Raw genomic sequence first — 26,921 nt, forward strand, 5'->3', positions numbered from 1 at the left:
CTGTCAAGTGCACCTAGTAACAAGCTGAAAAAAGAAACACTTTCTCTGATCACTTTCCCTTTCAGTCATCTTGGATTTCATTTGTAACAATAGTAGATAAAGCTCTTACAAGCAGTCTTATATCATGCTTTAAATAATGCAAAACCTGCGTCAAGCCTATTAACATCAGCACAAGCTGGGTCAAACTTGTTTGGCACTGTGTTTATACTGCTTGAACTGGTATGTATTTCATTTCCATTATCAGGTTAAATGTTTAGCAATGATAATATTTCAGAAGCACCTAGTCTTTACTTAACTTTTTTCAGTAGGTAAGAGAGCAGGAAACTGTTTGTGTAGAATGATAGAGGATAACAAAGGATGGGTTTTCATCTTCAGTCAAATGCTGTTTGTTTTAATCTTTCCCCAAAATGTCCTGTATTGAGACTGAAATCAGACATTGTAACAATGCTGCGACAGTGTTTTCAGCTCAGTACACTATATGTGCATATTTGAACTGCCTTGTGCTCTACTTGTTTAGATAGACACACATATTGCACAAAGATAGGTCCAGTGCTACTCTCCGAGCTTTGTCAGTGCAATCTGCTTTGTACTTTCAGGCAAAGTCACTGGTGCAATCGCCTTAGGCATAACTTTATAACTAGAACGTCAAGATATTTATTGTGAGCTAACCCAATAATGGCTGTTTGAGAATATGCTTGCTAAGGTTTAGTAAGCATATGTAATGTATTATGTCCTGTGACACATTCACTGAAGCAGTGGATACTCAGTAACTGCTGATAATCACCCTTGCAAGGGTAAGCCATGGAAGGCCGCTGTAAATGAGCACTGATGGCTTCCTGTTTCTGTCTCTGTATAGTTTGATGGGAATGTGAATTGCAGCCCAACAAATTGTGTTTTCCTTTCCTTTCGATGGCACAGCTCTGCAAAGAGGACCAGGGCTCTGATCTAGACTGGGGTCCTTGGGTACTCATACAATAATAATTATTAACTTCAAGTTGCCTGCAGTCCTTTTCGTGTGTGACTTGATACAGTGGAGACAAAACTGTGCAGGAGAAGTATGTAATGTCTTCCCTAAAAGTTTTTTTTCCACCTTAGGAAGTCTGGAGATGCAATAGTTGTTATGAAAACTAGTGCAGGTACACCCATGCACATCTTTTGATGAATATGAACTTCTACTAAGTGTTAACAGCCGTCTCTGGTATCTTGTTCTGCCCAAGACTACTGACTGGCTGGAACATAAATTAGATGCCATAGATCATAGTGAATTTTGCTTTAGCCTTTAGCAAGGCGAGTCAAAAAGTAAATCTGAGAACATTAAAGTCAAAGAAGGGGAGATCATTGAAGTGATTCTGGAAAACAAAAACGAAATAGAGTGTTTCAGTTACTCATAAGTACTTCATAATACTAACAGACTCACTGAAGCGCTTACAGATATCAGATGTATGCTGTGGCAGAAATATGCTATAAATAACGTTCAAGAAAACAAGATAAAGGTCATGCTACGTAGCAAACACCTACAATCTAAATCATTGCAGCTCAGTTTCAGTCAAAGCCACAGTTTTCACACTGCTTGCTCTCACATATGTTTCCATTCTTAAAATGTGGAAGTAAGTAGCATTTCAGGGTCTTGACAAAAAATTGCAGTGAAAGAAAAAGCCATTCTCCATTTTCCCACTTTGAAATACATATGTGGGGTGTGATGGAACATTGGTGCCAATGGGTTAGCAAAGGAGTAGAAGTTTGAAAAATCCATGCTGCAGTGGGTGTAAAATAATCCCTCCCACATGCACCGATGTGGAAGGGGTGAGGCTCTTGGCACATGCAGGGATGCATCCTATGCATCACGGACACCTGTGGACTGATGAGTCCAAGGCTCTGGTGACAACAGGGAGCAGAAGGTGGGAATGCGCCGCTGTGTGCATTCATTCCCTGACCACCTAGATATTCTGCACATCAGTGATCTTTTTCCACATGTGAAGATACATTCTTCTGTAACTGAGAAATAAAAGTTTACTTCTGCTCAGTAGGTACTAAAGGTAAAAGAAACTCAAAGCTTAAATTAGCCAGGCTGCAATTACCTTTAAATGGAGTTTAGCTGGAACTGTGTATTTACACAAGGAGACATTTTTATGGTGATACAAAGACATTCTGGTCTCTTCTGTGGCTTGGCATAGTATCTAGTGAGAAAATGTTGTTCCAGTTTGTTGCCTCCAGCTGATATTTTGTTTTATGAAGTATTTCCTATGTTCTGGAAGAGTTTTCATGTATCTCTGGCATGGCTTAAAAAACCTGGCTCATTCTGTTCTCTGTTTTTCTAGGAGGGATGTAGCTGAGAAAATTACAGAGGTTTGGATGATGAGGGAATAAGTAGGACACTGAAAGTGAGATGAAAATTAAATGCTTCTGATTTCTGAAATAGAACATGAAACTGAAAATTTGCATTCCTCTATAGCACTTCAGAAGTGCCTAACTTTTACTGAATAGCACTTATTGAATCTATGAAATCTGTGCTTTTTCAGAGCATGGAATCACTGCACCACTATTGGCTAGAACCTAATGCTAGAAAACATACCTGACACCAATAATGATCATCTTCTAAAATAGCCTTATTGCTGAGGTTCATCTGACTTTCATCTGACCTAATACAGACCTTCATCTAAATTCCCTTGAATAAGGGAGCTAGACGTCGCAATAATTTTGTAACCTATGAAAATCATTTGATTACTCATGTTTGGAAATCCTACCATTTCGATGGACATGAGCACAATACTGTGCAAGTGGAAATTTAACTCTTCTTTTTCAGGATTTCTAATTCAATATAAAAACCTAATACTATAGACTTATTTTTAATAACCTGCTCTTTGCTCACAACCTTCCAAGTTAAAGTTGAGAACAGCCTGTGGAATTACAAACATCTTCCCACCTTGTTTGTGTTTCATGTTCTCTGTTCTCTGTTGTTACTTGGTCATTCTGTTCTGACTAGGTAGTGAATGTCAATTGACTTTTCATTTGGTGTATCAGAATGATAACTAATATTATAAACCTCCATTGTGGCAGCCATAAAGTTTTGGAATTATATATCCCTAACTTCTAACCATACGTCAGGTATTGAAAGAATATTTCCAGACTGTTCAAAGTGAGTTGCTGCGAGGTTTGCTGCCAGCATTATAATGTGAAACTTAAAACAAATGTTCCATATTTATGCTAAAACTGTTCCTCCAGGGAATATTCTGCATTTCATGTAGTCATCCTTCATTTTTTCTGAACTGTAAGTTTGATTCAACTCCAGGTTCACCAGATTCCTCTTTTTTCAAACTGCTCTTTCCCTCTTTTCTTTCTCTTCTTTCTCTCTCAAGCTGTTCAAGAGCAAAAAGGGAATACAAGAACAATGAAAAATTGTCTTGTAATCATTTATATTGTGTTAATATATCTCAATATATACTATATATAAAGGTTTTTAAATTCCTTGTGCTATTTCTTCACACAGATTAAAGTACGTTCTTCAAAGTGCTTGATCCTGTTTATCAGCATTGGGCCCAGAGTATGACAAGCACTCTATTTCAGACAAATAGAATTCTACACTGAGAAAATTAACCATTTTCTTATTAAAAGCAGCTGTTATGGCAGGTGCTACTTATGAACAAGAAGAACACAAAAAAATAAAGATACAGGCAACTATGTGGAAGGGAAAATTCAGTAAGGCTGAAACTGTGGTTCAGACAAAGCAATGCAACCAATGAATCTGACCAGAATAAAGCTTGTTTAGAAGTGCAGTCATTCGTGCGGCAGGTGAGGACAGAAACGGAACGACACAGGTTACCCGTTCTCGGCTGGGAGATGGTAGCACGGACCATCTGAACTGGAAAGCAACTTTGAGAGACTGTCCAAGCAAACGAGCAAGTCTCTTCGTGACTCACTAATTCTCTGTAAAAGTTCTCAATACAACAGCTGAAACTGTATTAACAAAAAAAATGCCCTGTTCTAGCCCTTAATTCCTGGTAAGTACCCAGTGTTTATCATCATATCTTAAATATTGAGTCTTTTTCATCAAGGATACATGTTCAGTCACTACTCTTAGAGATAAGATGTCTGTGCTCAATAGCCCAGTTATTTAGAAAACTGTAATTCTGCCCTAGTACTTTGTTTATAGCTGAAGTAGGAGGAAGAATATACTTGGCATCTTGAGATCTTTTGTTTTTTCTTTCCATTTCTCAATTGGCACTTGGTTTGGAATTACAAATTGCTCAAATTTCTTACTGTTGCTGTGGGACTTAAGCCCAAAGTAGTCAGTTTCTGATAGGATATACCATACTGTGCTCCTAGTAACAGAAAATACCAGGACAGATTTGATACTTCAGATTCTGTTTCAATATTTCTGGTTTATCCACACTGAAGATAGTGGAGACAATGTTGTATGCAGAGTGTTACAGATGTGACAAGCATTTTACTTGTCCACGCAAGTGGACAAAAATAGGATACTGCACAGCAGGAGCAAAATTTCCCCTCAAAGAAGAGGAAGGTTCAACTCCTCTCTTTATCACTGACTTATCTCATAACTGAAGCTAGGAGGTTTCTGTGCCTTCCTGTCTTCATATTCAGTTGTGTATTTATCAAAGAAATTCTGGGATGAGTTTGTGTGGTCTGTATTCTGTTAAACTGGATAACTGAACTGTTTTTTCTGGACTTAATATTTGAGTCAGACTTAAAAACAGGATCATTCCTGGTAAGGGCTCGAATAGTGATGTTCTTTTGCGTGTTTTCCAGGTGAGTCATTTTTCAATTTCTCTAATTATGACAGTTCATCAGATTGTGGTCAACTGCGTGAAGCAATCACAGGCTTGTAGCATAAAACCAGATAGCAGTCTTAAGTGACATTCTTTCCGCTAAAGCGTTTCTTCTTCTGCTCTGTGCTGTTGCATGTCTTCTCTTTATCTGCTCTGGATCAGTATAAGCAAAGATGCTTAGATTAATGAGTTGGTATTAAAATTGTAGTTTTGGCAGTCTCCCAGGAAGATCTTATGGAGAGAGACATCATTGCTCTAGGTAGAGGAGAACTAAGAGGCTTGTTTGCCTTGGCAGGGCTTAACAAGAGGTGTTTATTGATTACTGTTACGAAATCCACAAAAGGGATTTTGTTCATGGTGTATAAATGATCAACAGAGCTGTAGTGGTAGTTTCACCTGATGCTTCATCACATTCACAGGCTACTTCACAATCTGGCAATTGTTGGACTGATTTTATCTCATTAGCAGTAATAAATCTCAGTAAAGCTTAGTCTGCACTTAATGTACCATAGTTGTCCTGGTTCAAAAGGAAAAAAGAAATTAAGAGCAAAAGAAAGTTGCAGCTTCCTAACTGATACTGGAAGATTGGTACAATCAGTATGAATTTAGAAATGGACAAAAAGCAATCTTCTGCCCAAATAAGGAAATGGTTTACACTTCACTAACAAAGAAGTTGGCTCATAAAAGTTGTCCTCATGCTAGCATCTGCGTGCATATGAGAAACAGCTATTCCTACAATCGGTCTGGTCTGTTTACAAATCAAAACCAAAATGCTGTCACACCTCAAGACTAAGTCTCATTGCTTAGAAATATTGCTGTCTAGAACCTAAACACTGAAGAAAAGCCTTGCAAATATGAGATACTCTTAGTTTGTGCCCATCTCTGATGCTCCAGGAAGTTTTTGTTATTGACATCTAAACCATCTAGAATGCCTGGAAAGGCGTGTAAAGTCAGGGGAAGGGAGGGGAGAAGCAGTCTATAAAGCCTTTTGCTCACTGTCTAAGACCTGCTATGCAGGCCTCTTGGCAGATGCTACGATGATACTAATAACCTAGTCTGACATTTGATGTTAAGAAGAGGGAGTTCCATTTTGTACACTGTTGCAATAATTACCATTAAAATAACCTTTCCAAAGGTGTGTGCTCCTCAGCTGATGTCTGTTCTTCCCACACCACTGCGTGCTACTGGAAGTTGACATATGATCAAGATGACTAGGACACATGAAAGCAAATAGTAGCATTGCAAATGCTCCTTTTTGTGCTTCTGCTACCAAACATAGCTAAGATTCCCTAAAGAATCCTGGCTGTGATCTGCATTTTTAATAGATGCACAGCACTTTTCTTTAAAGTCCCACTAGACCTAGAATACAAGACTGACTTACAGGAAAATTTATAGTTTGAGAGGGTTGAGAGGCCCACCTATAGAATTTTTTTTCTTATTCTGCAGCTATAAGGTCAAGCTGTGTCTTTAAGGAAGAGCAATTTCAGGTGCTGGAGTTCACACTGATGCTCAGATACTGCTGTATGCTAATGTATTCCTTGGACCTGCATCAGCCTCAGTTGCAATGCTGAACTGGGCCTAACTGCTGTGTCTAAAGACAGTGCAGTTGAAAAGGTCTGGTCCAAGTGAGACAGCTGCAGGATTTGGACACTGGATGCTTACAGAGTGAAGTAAGCCCATTTTTACTATATTAAACTAAATGCTAGCTCTGGCTGAGCACACATTGAATTATGTTGATGATATTCTGAATTTCCTCCCTTCCACCTTGTTACATCTAGTTCTTTTTCCATCAAATGTATTTCTTCTATTTTTCAGTGGTTTTGGTTACATGTGGTCATTTTAATAATTATATTATTTTCTCTTGTAATATCAGAGAAGGTACAGCCTCTTGTTCGCAAAACAGAATACAACTTGCATTGGTGACATAAATTTAGCTCCCCTGGGTCACAGGATCTCAAAATTCTGCAATATTCCAGTCCTCAATATTTTTCCAGGAGGACTTATATTAAAAAAGATACGCAAGTTTCCTTTTTAAAGTAAAAAAGGCCAGTGGCACCTGGTTCTTACTTCAGTTGTCTTTTATGAAAAAAATGCCCTGGATATTTGGTAAAGCTGCTGAAGATTTTAATTACTGGCTGAGGACATTTAAGGTCTCTTAATGGAAACAGATGTGACGTACCCTTAACTTAGATCTCAGGACTTAGGTCTGAAATTTTGAAGAATTAATGAAGAGATGTCAGGAGGATCCAGGAGTGACTGGGGAACTATTTTACACCTGCTGCTAATCATTCATACATGCAGGACAGATTTCAGAGCAAGCCTGAGCAGGCAGATAAAAGACATGATTTATTGACGTGTTTTCCCAGTCTTATTGAAGTGAATTATCAAGTCGTCCAGTAATTAATCCCTGAAAATTAACTAATAGGGAAGCTTTTTATATTTGGACTTTGAGATAGAGATGAAAGCATAAGAACAGGTCTTTAGCCTTTGAGGGGACCCTTATATTTGGTTGCCTGCATTAACTTACTGATTAATCTCTTGTTCAATTTCCTGTTTTGGTGGACTCCAGCAAGGCAACTGGCAATTTAGTAGAACTGGTGTCAGTGATTTTGAGCACAGGACTGCAATGCTAATAACTGTTTAGAGTTCTATAGAACAAGTACTATAAATATACCCACATGAAACAAATTTAGTCTCAGATTCTTTGGGAATTGTCAGATGTGTGTTATGGGTCCTGTAATTCAGGGACCTTTGATTTTTTCAGTGTGAAGCTAATCATTAGGAGACAAAAAAACCTTGGGAGATTAACTTCAGAAGACATTAAAATCACATATGCATTATAATGCCAGCAGACTTCAGAGTTATTTCTGCTCATCAAAGGCAAATTTATTTAACTGTATGAAGGCAGAGTTCAAGCTATGTATTTCCCTCAAGACTTGGAGACCTGCTGGTTTAGGATAAGGCTTTAATGGTATACGTATATTGCAAAGCCATATATATCTGTAGCGTCTCTATTAATTTTTGATCAATGCAAGTGATCTAGTTTGAGTGGAGACAAAACATCTCCACTATAAGCTAAGTCTGTTTTGATCAGTAACTGACTGACATTGATTGACACTGATCCTTAATATCATGGACACAAGTCCTTCTCAGCTATTTAGAGATCGCTCTCCTGAGCTTCTCTTGTCAAATGCACAAAGCACACAGAAAAAAACCCCAGCACATTCCCATTTTCTGCTGCAGTCATCTTAATGCTGTCATTTACAGCCACATTTTGATGAGGTCCCTATAAATTTTCAAAACAGAGAGTGTGTGGAGAGTACACTTGCACTCTGCTTTTCCCGTTTTGGCTCTGTTGTCTTCTGTCATAAATCTGTGACAGAAAGGGAACACAGATGAGCATACTACCTAACACCTCCACATCTTGTTCAAGTTGTCACTGACAAGAGGTGTCAAAGTCATCTCTTTGCAAGCTGCTTGTTTCAAACAACTGACTGAGCAGCACTATCATTTGTGCAGCCACTGGTGCCATCTTGTCCTAACAGCTAACCAGTTCCCCAGAAAATGGCTTATATCCTAGGGAAGAGCTGGGGAGAAAACATCCATGGCTGAAAAGAAGAAAAAAAGTATTTATCACCACAGCTTCTATAGCTGCAGACGCTGTCCTTTCATGCAATGGGGCTCTAATCCAAGCATTCAGTTTTCTGGTGTCTGTCGCATCCAACAGGAGGAGCCTGGATGGACTGGGTACTACTTAGTAGTGCCTCCTATCCACAGACGACCACCTCTGTTTTGCTGCAGGCACCCCTGGTCTGCTGCCCTTGGCTGGTGGCAGCCGATACAGTGCTGTTGCTGCTGACAGACCCACGGAAGGTGCTGCCATGCTGCCCTGTCCTGGGATGAAAGGTTTCCTCTCGTTCTGGAGCTTGATACCTGATAAGCATAACTGCTGATGCCTGTTACTGCTTATCACCACCCTAACATTTCCAGCCGGATTCTCCTCTTTCAGTGACATTTGCGCTTCCTTCTGAAGTGGCTTTGTACTTTAGAGATTCCCAGACGGGTTGCTTTGATGCCTCAGCTAACCTCTGCCAAAAGAAGACAAATGCATGAGAATGTAGTTGATCTCATGCCTAAAAAAGTGACTCCCAAAGCCAGAATTGCCTCCAAAAGCTCGTCAGGAAAGGCTGCCTCACAGAACAGACTCTTCCTGCTCTATGTACACATTTATTGGCTTGCTTTGCTCACATCCTTCACATAGTCTATTCTTCCTCGCATTTGCTCTATTTTTCACTAACTGTGATTAAAATTGTCTTCCTTTGCTCACCTTCTTATTTTTCATGGACTAAAGATTTTTCTTTCCTATGCTCTCCGGCTTCCTCTAAGATTATTCACTGAGCAGCACTGTGGGTAGATCCAGGGCCTCTCTCAAGATCTCTTTGCCATGAAAACACTGAGTATCAACCTCTTTTGGTGGTAGCATTATGTGTTGATAAATGAAATTTGTGAAGCTGATTTTTCCATCATAGACAAGATGTTCTTTCTTACCTTTCACCCCAATTACTGCATACTCCTCTGCACTGCAGATTTTCCAAAGCTAATTAGGTGTTGGAATGGAAAAGCCTTCATAGCCTTTCTGAGGATATGATTTAGTAACTCATGCCTGTTTGCAGCCAGTAAGACACTGAAGGAAGCTTTGCAAAGATAAGATGTAGTAGATTCTGTATTCAGAGCACCTTTCATTGCAAGAGATAGGATTTAAGATGCACTGTAGCATCCTTTTGGATTAGACCAAATTTTGTTTTTTCTGAGGGGGAAAAAAATGCATTCCTGGAGCCTAATCCCAGCCAGATGGGATTTCCAAAGCCATGTGGAAGTGTTGAGTGTTCTGAGTGCCCACTTCCATCAGATGCTGAGCTTCTGTCAAAACTGCTTTGAAAATGCTGTCTGTTCAGCCTGCCTGCACTAAAGAAATTAGCCCAAAGGGTGTCCCTTTTCCCTTGGAGGCTAGAGCTGTCCAAAAAGAGTTTCTAAACAAGTTGAATAAGTGTCACTAATTACTACAATAATACTGTGGAAAAGATGGCAACAAGGTACCTCTGAGAGAGTTGCTTTTTATTCTTTAAGAGTTTTGAGGCAGACAAATGTATCCCAGTTGCTCGGGGTGCTTTTTGATATGTTTGACTTCAGGCACATTATTTATTTCCAATAAGCGCTGAAATATGTTACTGAGCCATGGTATTCAAAAGAATGCCTTTTCTATGGAGCAGTATCTTCACTATTTGTTTTGTATGAAAATTAAATCTCCCCTTACTTGTGGGAGATGATTGATTTTTCAGTGAGGAATCTGAAAGTGACTGCAGTTCATGTAAAGTCACTTTGTGAAAAATACTAGTAACAGCGGGGAAGGAAAATCTTGCAAAGGAGTCTCGGCTAGTGCTTTCACAGATGTGCTTAAATGAACAGTTGCTTCTTTACCTGCTGGCATGAGACTTCCAACTCTCAAGTGTGAGAAGCAACTATTCTATATTGCCATCACTTACTTAGTGGCTACTACTTTAAGCGCCTGGTCTGTCATCTTCGACTTGTAACCTATCATATTATTGAAATAGGCCTTGAGAAAGGAGAAAACATGCGTGAATAAGTGAATAGCCTGCCAAACCAAAGCTTTGTGCATATTTGCTATGTGTAAATGTAGCTGGGACCACCACAAGTGGGTACATTATTTATTTGGATTTAAACATGTGCTCTGTTTGACTTTCCTGCCTCCCAGAATCTTCAGGCTGGTTTGACAAGACTGCGGAGCCATGAACACAGCTGGTTGAATTCCCATTTGACTTGCACTTCTCATTTAAGTAAGGAAATGACACGATATTTTGTTTCATCCAGCAATGGAAGAATTTCCATGCCTTCAAGGAGATTTGCTATAGTAAGCGTTACTTGGATGTAGAGATTAGACAAACAACTGCATCATCCTGCTTTGACACTTGATTAGTTCCAGGATAAACAACTTCTCTTTGGGCAGAACCTACCAGCAGACTTATGCTTATGTACTGAGCCACATTTTTAACTTAATTGAAGTGTGCAGTTATACCCATGCATACCAGAGCAGAAGTATGCCCAAGAGTCTAGAATGAAAGGATTCAGGGACCAGTTATTGACCTTTAAAATGGGCTATGCATTTTCCGCAGGACCAAGCAGCATGAAGGCAAGGCAAGAAAATTTAAGTTTAAGGATGCCCTTTGAAAGTAACAGGAGAACTCTGTGATGTACTCTGTACAAGTGAAGCCAATTCTGCAAATCTTTTGAGAGAGAGTTTGAACAAAACCATTTTAAAAGATGGCCTGGTCTGATCAGAGGCTGGAAGCAGAACAATGCCTGAGCTTCCAGCATCCTACCTGGGAAGAAAATTAAACATATGTACCAGAACAAGATTTTATTACGGTTCAGAGGTACTTGACATTGAAAATAAAATATGGGTCTTTGCTGAATCAAGGCTGAACTGGGTATTGTTCTTGCACCCAAAAGGAAAGGAAAATCTACAGAAATTATTTTCATCAATTTGCTGAACAAATTAGAGGTACTACTTAGGGTGTTCTTATGCTACTGAAATAATATTCTGAACAGTAGCTGGTGCAGAAAATCAGTGTCCTGGCTGTTACGGTCACATCTGCTGATTCTTCTGAGATTGCTTTTGGGTTCCTTCTGTTCAGGAAACCTCAACTTCTCCCCATCTGCTCCACAAAAACCAAACTGTAGTGGGAAGACTAATGGCAATTGATGTTAAGGACTAAAGTTGTTTGACTGAATCTTTTGAGCTACTTAATTTTAACCATGGAGTATGGGTTTGTTTCAAAATTAATTGCTTTTTTTTTGGAAAAAAAATTTTCACTTGCCACTGTTTCTTTCAAGCATAGAGTGGACTGAAGCACTGGACCTGATCTGCTGAGTTATAGTATTTGAAAAGCTACAGGAGCCATTTTGGTTTCTTGTTTTTCTTTTACTCTGTGCTTAGAGACCAAAGTAAATTGAGCTAATTTTCTTTACTGAATTTTCTTTTCAGAGAGCATTAGCAAGTGAATACAGTGCTTTCGTTTTTGTACAATTATAATTGTTTTCAAGCACTAGTAAGGTCTGTAAAACTTCAAAAGTTTCTCCTTACCCATAATCCTTCCCCAGTATCATAGCATATGTACACACAAATACTATTCCAAATTCTGAAAGACCTCAAACTGGATCATGCCTTCAGATTCTGTTAATGAAACAGGCATTTTCATAAAAACATTTTGACATTGACCTGGCTTTAATCCAGACTCTGCCACATTTTGGTTTTTTCATTATCAATATATAAGAAAAATGACCATTTCAGAATATTTATGCAGTTAATGCCATAGAATAGAAAAATACACTTGGAGGAATTTTTATATTCTGTAGAGGAAAAGTCGATCCTTCACTGTGTCGTTAGACCCTTGCATTTTACAGTTTATTTTTAAAAGTAATTAGTCCCAGGAATTTACAATAACCACTTGGAGTGTTAGAAGTATTCTTTATAATGTTTTTTTATTCTTCTTCCAAAAATAGCATCTCTTCAGTAACTATAGAGAGACAGATTAAGGAGTGAAGGGAGCATAGTAATTTCCTTTGATATATCATACAATTTGTGATAAGTTCTATTTATTCTTCAATTTTGCTTTAAACTAGTAAGTAATATTCTTAATGTATGGTAAATATTCTTAATATATGGTGTGGGGCATATATGAAAATAGGTTTATTTCTTCAGTGAGTGGCCCACATGGGAAAAGTCTACCTCTAGTCCCAAATTTTTTACTTACTATGTTGGTGTAGTGATCCTATGGTGATAGTTCCCCTCCCATTAGCATCTGGCTCCCAAAAATTCTGGCTGCCCAGTTTCACAGGGGGTCAGAGTTTGGAGCTCCCAGAGCAGGCAGACCACTTCTTTCTCAGCCATAGCAGGGCTTGGCTTTCATTTGACTCTAAGCAAATGCCTTTTTCAACATATGTAGAGTTCACAGTTTTGCCTGATAAAACAGCCCTCAAACCCAGTATTTCTCAAACTTTTAAAATGCAAAGGATACCTTAGCATTTCTGAAACAGTCAACAAACTGTCTATACAACACTGCTATAGCAGCTTCTGTTTATCAACTGCGATTTTTGACTAAGCTTTGAGCTTTCATTTCTTATTTTATTCCTCTTCTTGTACTGTGTGCTTGAATACAGTATATGTATGGTGCTGGAGTTGGGGGCTTTTATTTACAGATACTTTCTGAACTATGTTTAGGTGCTTTTCTAGATCACAGAAGAGCTAACATTTGGAAGCCATCAGAAACATAGAGACTGTGTTTTTCCTAATTCTTTCATACATCACTCTACTAATATTTTTTGAAAATTGCATTGTGTCTGCAGTGCAGGATCCAGCTGTTCCTGGACAGCTCTTTATTAAGCTTATGAACCAAGAAGCTGTTACTTAGTACTGCCAAGATCACCACAAAGAGTGATCTGTTTTGCTCCTTCAGCACCACTGTGCTTCACAGGCACTTTTAAAATGTCCTAATCTATTTATCTAGACCACATTGCCTACTACAAAGAAAAATAACAGTGAGGTTTTAATTTGACTGCATTCCCATTTTACAAAGTTGAAATGGGAATTAAAAGATATTACAGGAGACTGCAGAATAAAGATACTGCTAGAATCAGTAGCATACCAAAGTCTACATGATTCTGAACCCTTACTTAAAGCTTCCTTAACTTGAGGACACCCATCGCCATGTTGACTTGGATCCCTTCTGAAGAACAGAGGAAAAGAAGGTTTAATGCCCCTATTACTGGCATACAACTGAAAAATTACTTACCTTCAGATCCAAGTATTTTGGGTGTACAGTAATTCCATGTGTCCCTAAAATCCATTTACAATATTTCCTCCATAAGTTTTGTATACCTTCCAGCTGTTTCTGACATGAAGCATGCTGAGATAACACCTATAGTTTCCAAGGAATATTGGCCTTTATGTGTATGATTTAATAAGGCATACCTAGAGTAAGCACAGCACTAGTTACACTTTATCTTTTCCATCAGAAATAATTCAAAATGGATGGGTCAAGTAAGATTTCTATATTATTTCTGATTTCATGAAACAGCTTTTGGCAACACTCACAAAGAATCACTTCAGATGAGCATATTTTTCATTATAAAAGCAAGACAGTAAAGGGACTGGACTAAATACATGATTGTCCCTTGTCAGTAAGTAAAATGAAAGGAGAACATCTGTGACCACAGAAGAATTCAGATAATAGAAAATTGAACACATTTTACTTTGGAAGATGTGTACTGAATCTAAAGAGATGGGTCTTACTCCACCAGTTGTTGTTCTGTTCTCATTCTATAATGAAAAATATATTGGATATTACTTTTCTGTAGACAAAATGTTTTTTATTCTGCTGAATGTTAGAATAATTTATCCCATAAACAGACAGAATATGCATCTTGCCACAAAGGATGTATTTTGAAAACTGGCTGTAGAAAACCACATCCGTTATAAAATATTTCACAACTGCTTGAACTGAAGTTTTAACTGTAGATCCAAAAAAAGCCCGCTTCGCAAAACAAGATGTGAGTACAGACTACTATTAAAATGTCATTTAGCACAGCTTTGTCAACTCGGCTTTGAAAAGGGTGCTTGCATGGTAACCTAATCACTGGAAAGAAAAAGTGATGACATGTGTTTAAATATATTCTGGACATCATAAATATCATGAGGGGATTTTGAAAATCGGCTTTTCATTTGAGGGTACAATGTTATACTTACTTATCTAATAATCACTTTTGTTAGAAATACTAGTATTGATTACTAGCATTTTGTGTCATAGAGTTAGTAGCAGATTCCAAGCCACCAGATGCAAACATGAAGTGAAAGGCTGGATTTTATAGCCTTTATGTGTCCCAGTATGTTGTGTGTTCTTTTATTCTTAGAGTAATGCTACGATCATTCAGCTGGGGACCTCTGCCTCACTGGATGTTTCAGTGGCATTCTCCTCTGTGTTCATCCTCTAACTCTTCAGTTTTGATGGTAGAAACTACCAACAGATTAAATCCCCATGTTCAGTGGCACTCTCTCTGTGTATGTCCTTCCCCACCAGCCCACCCTGCTCTTTCTGGGTTTTCACAGCACTGGCACCACCTGTCTCAGTCATAGAAAATCACGCATCTGGCTCAAAGGACAAGCAGCTTCTAAAAATTATTCATCTATGTTTTTCTACTGGGGCCATGTTTTTAAGTTTTACAGGAGAAAGATCGAATGACCTTTTATTTTTAAAGGAAAGCAGTCTCTGGCATATCGTATAATACCAAGATCTGAATTTTTTTAGGGAAAAAAAACATGCCTAATGCTTGTGGTAAAACCTGGGGAGAAGCAACCCTGATTTTGAGCTCTCTGAGAGATCAGACCCCACAGGGCAGAGTGACTTGGTCTCTGTTAGAACTGTTCCTGTTGAGACTGTGTTGAAAAACTGCTCTCAGTCCTAAGTCTTCAGACTGATTCTGACCTTAGATATACAAGCCCAGGTCCTATCAGTTTCTCTTGCACAGCTGTTGCTAATAGGAAAATTTCAGTCTTTTTACCTTAACCAAATGCTATCTATAATTAGTCTCAAACCCTAGAAATTACTTAGAAGAAAAGAAAATTATTCATGCCTTACAATACTATACATAACCACTGGTCGCTTTATTTTTTTAAAGGGCAGGAGAGGGAGAACCCTGACCATTGAGGCTAACTCCCCTCCTTCTCAGGTTAGTCAGGTAGCTGGAAAAAAAAACTTAACAACCCTCTGGTTATGGCCAAAAATATGAAAAGACTGGCTACCAGTAGTGGTACAATTGCTTTCTGTTCCAGCTTTAATGGAAGGAAAGAAAGGAGCGTGTGGCTTCCCAGGAAGGGCCAGGTTTCAAGGCCTCGTGCCAAAATTGGCTGGAGTTTTCAGATTCGCCATACTGATTTGGGATCAGCTCTTATGATAAGGTGAAATCCTCTTCACTACCTCTTCATGGGTAGTCAGATTTCATTAATTCATGCTTACTTCAATGAGTGACTTGGCACCTTAAGTGTATACATGGGAATTGATTTTTCTAGCAAACACTATCCTTGTCTTAAGTTACCCAGAAAGGCTCACCCTCCTCCATCCATCCTAGCGCCTGTAACAGGCAGCTGATGGCATCGCTCCGCCGGCACCAGTGGTTGTGGCAGACGCAGACCTCCTGGATGAAGTGTAATGCTGGAGCCCTATGCCTGATGGTCATGGGGAAGACAAAGGTTAATACTGCAGTGTGGGCTTTGAGATGGAGACATCCTCTGCCTCAGCCACATCTCCATTCAGATTGCTAACCCAAATCATGGTAAAGTTTATTTTGGCTGCCTAACTGCTTATTTAGACAATCAGCATTCATACAAAATGGAAAATTTGTTAAAGATTGCTTCCTACTCACTTAAACTGTAGCTACTCTGAAGAATTTTTACTTGATTTTATCACAAAGATAGTTTCACTGTTCCATTCCCATCACTGATAAAAAAAAAAGCCAAGTTGAACTTATCATAGACTTCATAACTTAAAAATTAGTTAAAACTACCAAGTTCTATCAACTGGAGTGTATCAATTAAAGTGAGGTAGGGAACATGATGAATTACTTTAGATAACGTTAGTAAGATAAGCTATTGAAACTAGCCTGTTTTATCTTACACTTCATTGGTAGCATAAAATAATTATGGACTAAATCTGGAAGAAAATTGTGATACACCTAATGACTTTAAAATAAAACTTTCCTGTGAAAAAAAATCCAGTCTGTTTCTCACACAGAGCTTCCCAATTCTACTTACTGCTGCTTCTACTGGATCAACAAATGAGATATTCCTTGGAGGAGAGGATAGTTGAATTATGCTTGGCAGGTTTCATTTTATTATGGAGATAGAGATATTTTTTGTATATGTATACATTCTGCAATAATGACGGTGTATAGCGTACCATCTGCTCATTTCTATGCTTTCCATTTCTATCACCGGTAGAGACTGAAATTTTACATTTTCCTCAGTGCTCTAACTGAATTTCTTGTCTTTTCCTAAGTCTTAGGAACAGAGGCCACAGACAGAACCGAGTGGTCAGCAAATCCACATACTCAAGGGAACAAAAAGGACCAAGTTAATACCTGACAAATCTGTCCAGAAACAATGGTTGGGGATCCATATACACTCATGTAAATGAAAGAGCTTCTTTGTATTGAGATAAGCCTTGCAAACCTATTTTCTGGAGAGTCTTTATAACACCGTTGCATCCTTAACTTCTATGACTCAATACCTTTTTTGATTCATTGTTTATTCAGCTGAGAAATCTTCCTATGAACACTGGGGTTTTTAGCATAAAATAAATGAAAAAATACTGTTATTCTAGTCTTCTGTCTTTATATTCACTGAACATCCCCCAGGCCTGTGATATATTTTTTTTTCTGTGACTCCTCTGTACGCTTCTGTGCAGGGAGCATAATGCATTTGTCACCAATCATTACATTTTGGAATAATGTCCTCATTTCACTGCGCTCCAGTGTCAATACCCAAACCAGTCACTTAAGTATGCTCAGCAATGAGTTCTTCATGCTGTCTTCCTGGTGGTTTCTGGTCAAACTGTACATCTGTCTTATTTCAGAGGTCTGCTACTGGACTAACCCATCCCAGAGAAGTACAGCAGGGCTTTTGGGGAGGTGTTTCGGGTTGGGGCTCCTCCCTCCCTCCCTCCCTCCCTCCCTCCCTCCCTTCCTTCCTTCCTCCCTCCCTCCCTCCCTCCCTCCCTCCCTCCCTTCCTTCCTCCCTCCCTCCCTCTCTCCCTCCCTCCCTCCCTTCCTTCCTTCCTTCCTTCCTTCCTTCCTTCCTTCCTTCCTTCCTTCCTTCCTTCCTTCCTTCCTTCCTTCCTTCCTTCCTTCCTTCCTTCCTTCCTTCCTTCCTTCCTTCCTTCCTTCCTTCCTTCCTTCCTTCCTTCCTTCCTTCCTTCCTTCCTTCCTTCCTTCCTTCCTTCCTCCCTTCCTCCCTTCCTCCCTTCCTCCCTCCCTCCCTCCTTCCTTCCTTCCTTCCTTCCTTCCTTCCTTCCTTCCTTCCTTCCTTCCTTCCTTCCTTCCTTCCTTCCTTCCTTCCTTCCTTCCTTCCTTCCTTCCTTCCTTCCTTCCTTCCTTCCTTCCTTCCTTCCTTCCTTCCTTCCTTCCTTCCTTCCTTCCTTCCTTCCTTCCTTCCTCCCTTCCTCCCTTCCTCCCTTCCTCCCTCCCTCCCTCCCTCCCTTCCTCCCTTCCTCCCTTCCTCCCTTCCTCCCTTCCTCCCTTCCTTCCTTCCTTCCTTCCTTCCTTCCTTCCTTCCTTCCTTCCTTCCTTCCTTCCTTCCTTCCTTCCTTCCTTCCTTCCTTCCTTCCTTCCTTCCTTCCTTCCTTCCTTCCTTCCTTCCTTCCTTCCTTCCTTCCTTCCTTCCTTCCCTCCCTCCCTCCCTTCCCTCCCTCCCTTCCTCCCTCCCTCCCTCCTTCCTTCCTTCCTTCCTTCCTTCCTTCCTTCCTTCCTTCCTTCCTTCCTTCCTTCCTTCCTTCCTTCCTTCCTTCCTTCCTTCCTTCCTTCCTTCCTTCCTTCCTTCCTTCCTTCCTTCCTTCCTTCCTTCCTTCCTTCCTCCCTCCCTTCCTCCCTCCCTCCCTCCCTCCCTTCCCTCCCTCCCTCCCTCCCTCCCTTCCCTCCCTCCCTCCCTCCCTCCCTTCCTCACTTCCCTCACTTCCCTCACTTCCCTCACTTCCCTTCCTTCCCTTCCTTCCCTCCCTTCCCTTCCTTCCCTTCCTTCCCTTCCTTCCCTTCCTCTGTCCCCCACCCCACCCCCACCTGCCCCCGCCCCGAACTGGTCTCTCAAGCACCGCAGCTCTTGCAGTGTGGTTAACACCTGCCTTTCCCCTGGACTGACCATGCTGCCAGTAGAGCTGTTCCTGAGGTGCCACACCAAAGCTGAAACTGCTTCTGAGGACTTCAGTAATTATGGACAGGGCCATCTCTTTTCCTTAATCTGTAAAAAAACATGTTCCTACGTCTGTGGCCGTCACCAGGCTGCATGAACGCAGTAACCTTCACAACAGTCAAGTTCTTAGTTCCCATTGAATTAATAATGAATCATCTCTGGGAATGAGCTGTTGCCTGTATTTCTGTCCTTCATAAAATGTTCATCGAGATATTTTTTTTTAATTGCAAAATAACATTTGGTGGGATCAAGAAAGAATTAAATATTTCCTCCAGAGATTAAAAAAAAATTGACCTTGTTTTCTAATTTTCAGTTGGAGACTAAGTCCTAGTAACTTTGAGTAATTGTATGACCAAGGGTTGAGATAGAAGAGATTCTGCTAGAAATACAGGTGGCTGAAAAAAGGTTACAGAGTAGCAATCTGTGAGCTCCCTTTCCCTGTTGCTCGCATTCCAAAGGGTAAGGGGTGGGGATAGCCAATTCCCATCAGAGAGAAGCTGCAGTAGTGAAGAGACAAGTCTCCACTGAGAAGCAGGAATTATGTGCTGAAAATTTGTATTAGGCTTAAGTGCACCTCTAAATCTGAGATGCTTATATAAAGCTGTGAATCTTTCAGGGCTTATGAATCATGTTTTTCATGAATTATGAATCACCATTTGATAAAAAACAAACACCCAGAGGTGCCAAAAACAACATAGCAAAGCATAATAATAAAGGGGATGGAAACACTTACAATAACAAACATTGAGAGCTAAAGTGTGATTAATCTGAATGTTTATGGCTAATAAACCACCCCCTCAACTAACGTACTTCTAATTTGTATCATTTTCATGTGATTTAGTATATGGCATTTGAGAGAGTTTTACTGCAGCTTGCTAATTAAAGAAAAGTAGCAATTGGAGACCATGATATAGGTAACAATAATGTTTGAATTAGCTATAAAATACTTTGTTAAACAATCTGAGATTTTTTTTTTTCACTGTTAAAAAATACCGTCACATCAGAAATAGCAGCTAGTATTTCTCTTTGCACAATGCTGTTCAGGACTGTGGGACCACAGCGTTCTGACCACAGCTGGCTGCAACACAGGCAGAAAATACCAGAGCTGAAGAAATAATCTGCAGTGAAGAACTTGTTCCACAAACAAACCATTCCCTCATTATCAAACAAGATAATCAAGATTCATACTAATTTAATCATTCCTTAATGATGTTGGATTTGCGGAGGGAGGCGTTCAATTTTTTAACCATCCAAGTTCACCGGTAGCAAATTTTTCCCTGCAATTTCTCATCATTTAAAGTACTTGGATTAGTTGTTGCTGCGCAGATCAGTTCTGTAAATGCAAACTCGCTGGCTACAAATGTTCACCTCAGGAGAAAGTCAAAATTAGTTTTGAAAGTACTGGTACATAAACTACGCGATTTCATTTCTCATGAACACAGCACAAGTATTTTGTTTTGTTTTGGTTTTTTTTTTTAATGTTATTTGCATGCTATTTGAAAGTAAGCCCAAAAAAGCTGCTAGTTTGAATTTTAATGTAAACGCATAGTCACAGGACTTCGTGTTGTTCATCCTCCTCTGAAAAACAAATTTAGTTAACATTACATCTTTATATCGCTGTAACTCAGGCTGGTTCCACGGTAATAGAGGCTGTTGAATATTTTACAAGATTTCCTGTTTCTAGAAGTCACCGGTAAAGATCCAGGGCATATGCTGAGCATGTTGTAATCTTCCTGGACAGCACAAATATTATATGTGACCCCTTTCTGCCCCACGCTGCCAGGAACAAGACTGGCAAAATGGCCAATGTTGAATAAAAATACCAGCTGTGGTGTGGGGGATACCTCAGCCCAGATTGGTTCCCCATGTCTGACATCCCTGGAGCATGGGACTGGGGACAAGCACCCAGGAACAGGGCCGAGGCTGGAGCTCTCTGGAGCTGCTGCTGGTGCTGCTGGAGCCCTCACTATATTGAATTGTGGCTCGAGGCACCAGGGAAAGAGAAAGGGAAAAAACATGTTCCTAGGAGTATAAGCGGTGAGTGTCCTGTAATTGCTTAAGGAAAGAGAAAGGAAAACACAGTCAACAAGTAATGATCTCTGGTGAATTACCTGCATCCCCCCAGAAACAGGTCTTTTGGCATCACATTACATGAAGTTTCATTAGCGTGTCAGCTCACATCAGCCCCTGCTGGAGCCTAAATGTAGGTTAGAGTCACTGACCTTTCTTTTCTCTTCTTGGGGTACAGGTTTATAGCTTAGTGTAGAGATGTCTTTTTGGTTTGCTTTATGCTATACCATGCTTTCCTTCTTTTCTCTCTGAATACTGTGGATAATGTAAAATTAACTCCATGCCACAAGATGCAAAATAATAATAATGCAATACGGTGGTTAAAAATCACACTGTAGACTTAAAAGACAGACAATCAGCCACCAGCACCAAATTGCCCTGAATTTCAGTTTAAATTTAGTCTAAATGGCAGAAAAGACAGATTCTTTAAAGGCTGTGGCTCAGCTACAGCTTTGCCAATTGTCTCAGTGTGAGAATTACCCTGGAACAAGTCAGGAAACCGGCTGTAATTGGAGCCACTGTTCTTTCATTGATTACTTTCTCTGACTCCTAAGTGCATACAGCAGCGAGGAAGGGAAGGAGAATGAATTCAATACGGTGTTTTTCTGCAGAACCTAGGGCTGGATCAGTCTATGCTGGTTGCACTCTTCACAAGTTGGTTGGACCCTGCTCCTCGCAGTCTGACATCTCTGGTCTGAGGGACCTCAGCAGCAGTGACATTTTGCTTCTCGAGCAGTAAGTGGGGTGATAGAAAAATGCTTCATAAAGGCAAGGGAAGGGGGTTGCTGCTACTTCAAAGCTGGTATATGCCTGAGGTTAGACCTCTGTGCCATTTAACATAGACTTGGCATCAGTTTATTCCCTCCCAGCATCGCTCTGCTTACTCTCACCAAAAAACCCCAATGGGCCCAGGCCAGCAGACACTTTTGTTTCCTTCTCATCTGCCTAGACACCACAGGGTATATCTGATCTGCCCGTGTTGAAAGGGGAAGAGAGGCTTACATACCTCTGGTCCACTGTGCAACTCAGGGCTGTGCAACAAGCTAGCTTCAGATAAGTAAAGGAAATAAATAATCTCTTGAATGCTTCTAGATTGGCCAGCAGGCTGATTTACTACTGGCAGCCTGTGTCTCCCCAGGCAGCCTGCTGACAACCTGGCACACACCAGCCTCATTGTCTGCATGAGTCCCCTTCACTAGAAAAAGGAAAAGAGTGTTTGAAGGCTCCTTGTTGGGCACACAGCTGGATTTGGGAACCAGACAAGAAGTTACCCTGGGGCTGATGCGGCAGTCTTTGACATGGCCTCACTTCTTAGGGGAGCACACATCCCAGGCAGCAACAGAAGAAACAAACAACAGTATTCTCACAGTACCATATTTCTGACTTCTCTGCAGATGCGTGCCATCAGTCTCACCCAGGACAGGAATAAACAGCTCACCCTGCAGTCCATGCTGGAGCTGAACACCACTGGCTCTTCTCACCCTGGCCTGTGCTTTCAGTGGGAGATGATCTTGAGGAAAATACAGGATTGGGACCAAATTAAAAAACATGAATGTAGCGATGACTACATAGAATAATAATTAGTAACACCATGTTTGTAATCACTAGCAACTCACAGGCAGCAGCCGCAGAAATGCATTTTACCATTTGATATAAATAATTACTATCCTTCTTAACAGTGATGTTTACATTTTCTCTCCCTATCAGTAACATACACTATTTGAGTTCTCTTTCTCACCATTCTGGTAGAAGGGTTTTCTCTTTTAAAGCTAATTTCCCTTTTTTCCCTATCTTCTCTTCTTAAAAGAAGTTAAAACTTTCCTGAAATCTGATAGCTCTGCTGTCCCAGTCTAGAGGAGACAGCCAGTTTTGTTTCTTTATCAGTTAGTGATTTTCTGATGCTGACAGATGTGCAAGACAGTGATAGATCAAATTAATTCTAATTTCTGAAATAAGCTGGCATTTGAACCCAGCTAATTTAAAATGTTCTTTCTGTGCTTAGTCTGCTCAAGTAATTTAACTACAAGTCTCTCTCTCAGTACTGTCTTTATAGCTCAGACGATTGGGTACACGGAGCGGTGACACCTAACTACTTACTCATTATGGCAAACAGATGTAAGGAAATCAGAAGCTCATGTGCATGCAGTTCCCTATATTAATTGCCCTTTCTGTTTTACAACAGCTTTGTAGGACCATGGGGCTGCTTAGCTTGCCCTTCGCTGGGGGGACAGCTCTTCCTCAGCTGGCCACCCAGGATCCTGAGGGCCATCACATGGGGAAGGGCATTTGCGAGTATGAGCTCTATCCATCTCCCAAGACAGCTCCCTGTTTGGTCCTATTATTTTATTGCTTTTCATGGCTCACAAGCCTCACAATGTTATATGAATCAGCCTAGAATAAATATTTTTTTAAAACACTCATTTGTCTTTGTTTCCACAGCCATCCTTTCCAAAGTTGCTTTCATTTCTCTCAATTCCTGTCTTTGCTATTTCACGTTGAATCTACTTCCAAACCTCTTTCCAAGGTACCCAACGGTATCCGCATCAGAAAATGGCTTTTTTTCTGAAGAACCTCTACAATTTTCATTTTAAATAATGAAAGCCCCAGATTATTTTTCAGTGAAAATTTGATCTATTTTTAATAATGGGAAAAAAGCAGTCTATAGAAATTGCTTTAATCAAACTCTCAATTTTTCACAGAAAAGATCATGATGTAACATATTTGATAAGTAAATGTAGGCAGGAAGGAAGAGAATGCTTTTGCTTTTGGCAACACTGGTTTACCATTTCTAGCCTCTTGCAGTTCCTTACACTTTAAATTTACACAATATGAAATCATTGTCAATTATGCTAATCTTTTTAATATACATTCTTAATGTTGATAATACTGTAATCTTTAAGACATTTAATTGTTTTACATTTTATCTTCCTCCAGGCTTGATAGGCAATGAATCCCTTTCCACACTTCCTTTACTCTTGGGCTTTCCCTTATAAAGCATGTGGTCGTAATACAATTTGACCTAGTTCTGCGTCTGTCTAATAAATGAGGTTCTTCTGTAGTTAGCTTTCCTCATCCATTTGCTTTTCTCTCATTTGATTCTCAGAGGAAAATGGAAAGTCTTCCCATGGCTTTTCAAAGCAAAACCAGACAATTTTTCCAGTTGCTCCACATTCTGGTAAGGGTATGTTTTTCCTATAGTTTAGGCTATGTTGAAATAAGGTTAGGAGACTACCATTACATATTACTGGAACAATGAAAAACCAAAATACCACAGAGAGCTAATTACTAATTAATTACTAATTTTTGATTTAAATAAGTCATTTTAGGTGTTTTAGAAAGTTTTGCCATCTGTTTTTGAGAACTTGGAAAGCTTTCAGAAGTCTTTGTAAAGCAACTTTTTTCAGTCACAAGTTTTCTTTGGCCAATGCCACTTTCTGCTTAGTCACAGCCCCGGCACTTCCAGTCTGGTTATTTGCATTGCTATGTCCCCCGATGTCTACAGAACCAGAGACTGCAGCTTGCCTCTGTACACACCGTGCCCTTTGCAGGCCATGCCCGTGCCCTTTAGTCTTTCTGCAACTATGGTCACAGCTCTGTGCACAGAATTAATGTTTCAATCTATTTGCAATTTGCTATTTTTAATCACTTCTTCCTAGAGGTCATATGCCTTTAATCCAGTTTCACTTACAGCTATTGATAACTTTGATCTTTCATTCAGTCTTTTCTTGACATTGTGTTTTGGTTTTATGATCTGAGATTGAAAAATGCTGTTATCCTGTTAATACTGGATGTCTTCACCACCACCTTGGGGAACTTTAGCATCTTCGAGGACTACACTTTGAAACTGTGTGGTCTCATATGTTAAATTAGTCATCTTGCAGAAAATTTAAATTAAAAATAAATGTAAACTGATACTACCTTGTTTCTAAAGATGCACAATTTAAATAGGTATTTTTTTCTTAACGGAAGCATATTGTTGTTTGCTGCTTTGGAGAAATGGTACCAGTATGTGGCAGGTAATAAACAGAACCATTTTCTTTAGTAGCAATTTTTTTTTTCCATAAGCTGCATACATTTATTTTTCTCTTTTGTCATGACACCCTATTATATTTTAGCTTTTGTCAAGCTCTGCAGAGAATGTATCTAATTTCTGTTTCTACTGCGTAGTACTTCATACTTCATTATGAATATAGTATGCTGCTGGTGTCATTCCTGAGCAGCATTGTGTACTGAATCTGTAGCGTCCTGTGAGGAAACAGACTGCTTCAACAGTGTGAATGCAGAGTTTCAAGTCAAAATCACTGGGGATTCATTCCAACTCTGATTTATTAATCATCTAACTTGCTCAATATCTTTATTTTTTTCCCTTATCTGTAGTCACATATTTCATTATTTAGTCCCCAAAAACCTTAAAAAATGAAAGAAAAGTCCCCCTCACATTGGATCAAGTGTATGGACATATTGAACAATTGGATAATAAAGCAGATTAGGAAAGACCGTGCTCATACGATGTGACAGTACTGTTCAATAAGTCATTTTAAAAAGCATTTGCTTCATTGTCTTTGGTTGCTATCGCTGACTGGTCACTTCAAGGGTTAGAAAATGCTGAGAACATAAAGTCCATGGGCAGCCCTACTGCCTACTGTATAATTTGAATTGATTTTTCCTTTTGTGCCATTGGAAGTTGCAGCTGCAGAAGGTGACAGTTTTCAGTTTCATACAGAAGATTTTTGCTAGGCATTTTAAGAGAAGAGAAAAATCTCTGATGTACTCCATATGGGTTTTGCTCTCCTTACATGCAGGGCTGCAGGTAGGTAGACAGCCTTGTGCCACTTCCAAGCTAACAGTGCTGGGGTCTTTATCACAAGTAATAGATCCTCCAGACACTAGGCAGAGAAGTCAGAAATTCAGTAGAAACTATGCCTGTAACACCAAGCCAGACCATCCTCATACTGAGTAAGGTGTCATTGAATGTTTAAGGAAAGGCAGCTCTCTCCCTTGCTCAAAATATTTGTGGGACTGGAAGGTTTCAGACTGTTTTTCTAGTCTAGTTCAATACACACTATCAAAATGGGATTGGAGGGCCTGGTGTACAAAGCAAAAATGCTATTGAAACAGCTTGGCTGTGCTCTGCTTTTTAATCATGATGAACCGTAAAGTGACAAGTCAGTCCTTAAAGAATTAGTAAATGGGGGAACAAGAGTTACGTACAGGAGGAGCGATGAGGGCTCCTGAAGAAATATGAGGACAGAGGTTACTCATCTGTGCTGTATCTTGTACACCTTGTTTGCATGTTTATACGAAAAACCCCAGATTTCTGAAAATAGAGAGTCAGCTTTAGAAAAAACCATGACTGTAGCAGCGAAAGCATTAGTTTTCTCATTAAATGCTAGTTACTGATAACATTTGACTGACCTATATACGTCTTAAACAAGAAAAAGGTATTTCTAGAGTGCCTGGGGAAATCAGCCATGGCTAAGTTTTCTTTAGATTTGAGAAATTATGTTAATTATTCCATGCCTTCAAGTTTCTTAATGTGGTTCAAGTTACGGCTGAGCTAGGCAGCTGTTACTATGCCATTGGTCTCATACATTGGTCTCATACAATGCAGTAGACTTGCCTGAATGACATCTTCAGGATCTAGCCGTAGCATAGTGGTATATTAATGAGCTGGCTAGCTAACCTGTTCAGTGCATTTGGAAAGAGAATAAACCCCAAAGAAGACCTGAAATACTGAAAGAGCCCATGCCATAAAGGCCCAGCACTGAGGAAGAGGCGGGTCAATCTGTATTGCCTTCCCACTGCTGCTGCACACCAAACTCCCTGCTGTCCTCCATATGGCAACTTCAGAAGTGACGGGCAGATGCAGGGCTTCTGCGCTCAGCAGAAGCCAGGACGTTTGGTACCCTCACTCCTGCTCTCCGTGCCCCTGCTCTAGCCAGGAGCGCCCGCTGATGTCCTTCCCAGAGCACGGACTCGGCGCCAGCCAGGCGAATGCAGGGCAACGAGGCACAGCACTGTTTTCCATTCCTGTC

Source organism: Phalacrocorax carbo, chromosome 4 (assembly GCF_963921805.1).
Source record: "Phalacrocorax carbo chromosome 4, bPhaCar2.1, whole genome shotgun sequence".
In the NCBI taxonomy this organism is placed as follows: Eukaryota; Metazoa; Chordata; class Aves; order Suliformes; family Phalacrocoracidae; genus Phalacrocorax; species Phalacrocorax carbo.